The sequence below is a fragment of the Malurus melanocephalus genome, unplaced genomic scaffold, assembly GCF_030028575.1.
Source record: "Malurus melanocephalus ecotype Western Australia unplaced genomic scaffold, MMel_1.1 scaffold_186, whole genome shotgun sequence".
Classification (NCBI taxonomy): domain Eukaryota; kingdom Metazoa; phylum Chordata; class Aves; order Passeriformes; family Maluridae; genus Malurus; species Malurus melanocephalus.
In genome coordinates this window covers 457,257-459,711 of record NW_026623418.1, presented here as the reverse complement: position 1 = coordinate 459,711, position 2,455 = coordinate 457,257, and positions in this window count along the sequence as shown.

Here is a 2,455-nt window from a genome sequence, read left to right as displayed (position 1 = left end):
TTTTTTTTTTTTTTTTTTTTTTTTAAGTAAACTGCCTTAAAAATCCTTAGGTTTCCTTATACTCAGCAGTGTCTTCTCTGAAGTTCTTTGTCAAATTTTTTGAAAGGTCAGTTTCTATAATGAGTTCTCTCTTGCATAATGAATAAATAAGTAAATAAATAAAGGTAGATTTTCACATTATAGGAATGTGCCTAATACTTGTCAACTGAAAATTAGTTGACTTGTTCAAACTGATCTTTGTTCCTTCTCTATGTAATGTAGGGAGAAAGTGGAGTATACCGAGTGGGATTTATTTAATCCTAGAATTGATTTCTACTACTCAAATTGTTTTGCCTTTTAAAAATGTCACCAGTGATCAAAAATCTTATTTGCACAATTAGTTTAGCCTAGACATCTACTTTTAGATGGTTAAATTAAGRTGAGAGCAATCTCCCACTGCACTAAAGTGGTCTGAATTAATCTTAGCTAACTAAGATACTGTAATAAGCAGAATAAGTTTGAATCATGTTAAAATCAATTAGCTTGCACTTAAATTTTAATGCATTAATTGCTTTAAAGGAAATATAAAAATTCTTAATATCTACATTTGGCATACAGGTACCCTTGAAGGGGCACAACTCTACAATTTAGGATCTAGTTTTCTTATTAAATCTTCAAAATAATCAACCTTACTGCACTGACGATTTATCTAGCTGACAACACACCGAAGATACTGCATGGWACACTCACCTCAACCTGTGGTACTTACAAGACTTGGGTATCTCACAGGTCCACCAAAATGAGTTAAATTTGCTTCAGATGGGTCCTGTGTGTCTGAGAGTTAAGCATTAGGTACCTGAATAAGTTGCACTGGATCTTTTCCTACATCACAGCCTCTCTCTGTAGTATGTGAATGTATGTCTTCCTGACACATAATAAAATTATTTCAAAACCAAGGAAAACTTGAAGTCTTGGTTGCTAGTATTATTTTCTCATTAGTTTTCTGGTAATGTATCTCACAATTCTTACCTCCCTTCTTTCCCCAAGAAGGTTTGTGTAACTGTAGTACATATATTGAGATAGATATACACATTTTAAATTCAAAGCAGACTTGCAGAAGAGACATTTAGTTTTATAAGGCTAACACAATCTGTGGAATGACACTAGTTTATTCCATTGTACCTATTATATTGTACCAGACTTCTATGCCAGATTTTACCTAAGCCATCATTTATGGTCAAGGCTTATGACCTGTTTGCAACTAACTCACTGGAATATACAGAGAAGATGGACTTTTCTTGGAAGATCATAGTGATATTACGAGAGRCAATAGACACAAGTTAGAACATGGAAAATTGCAATCAGCTCGTAGGAAACTATTTTTTAGCAGAAGGTGGTCAAACAGTAGRAGATGTTGCCCAGAGAGATTGTGAAATCTCCTCGCTTAGAAGACACATCTGGACACACCCACGGGCAACCTGACCTGATTATGTCTTTTTTGAACATGTGTTGAACTAGATTACCTGTGGGGGTCCTTTTCTTTGTGAATTATGGTACTGCAGTTCCATGACTGTACCCTCTGTTGTGCTGAAGAGTTGTCAGCTCCCATTCTCTTTCTTCATTTAAAAATTTCCTACCTGTTTTCTTGACCTCCTTACTGTTCTGATTGTGGTAAATGATCTTACAGTGTTAGCATTTAGCAAGTACAGAGCACAAATCACTTATAGCTTTTTTTTTTTTTTTTATCCTTCTGAAGCATGGAAAAAGTATTGCCATTACCTACAGCCTTAATGAGATTGTGATCTTCTGTCTAGTAACTTCACTAGATTTGTAATTACAGGAAAGAATTGATACTCTCTGTCAGTGTCTGGCTTTGCATAAAAAAAAAAAAATCATGAAAATTTTTCATTTTTATATATAAATATTTTCTATTTTCCATGTAACAATACATAATCGCTAATGTGATTAAACACAGAAATATTGCTTTTACTAAAGACAGCATTTTGCTAGAAGGAGATTTTTAATCTGAACATTACTTGGAAAAAGTATTTTCAATCTTTAATGCACTCTTGGCCATCCTTCTTAGTTATTTCCTCAAGTTTTGGAAGAAAATATTCTGTTATCTAATAGATTCTGGAAGCATAGGCTTTAAGAAAAATATTAATTAACATGCTTATCATAAGTATTAAGTTCTTTCATAGGAGGTAGAATTAATCARTACAGTGATGACACCACCCTGAGATATATAGAACTGTTGGCTCTATAAATAAAGAGACAGGCAGGGATTCCAAACCATTTAGAATGATGCCTTTGYTTAACACTGATAATATTTTTAATCAGAACATGGGAAACTTTACTTGTATTAATTACTTGTGGTTTCAATAATTAATTTTATATTTGTGAACAAAGCTTTGAGTGCTAATGATGAATATGGTTGGTATAATATAAAGTAAAACATTACCTGTATTCCATGATT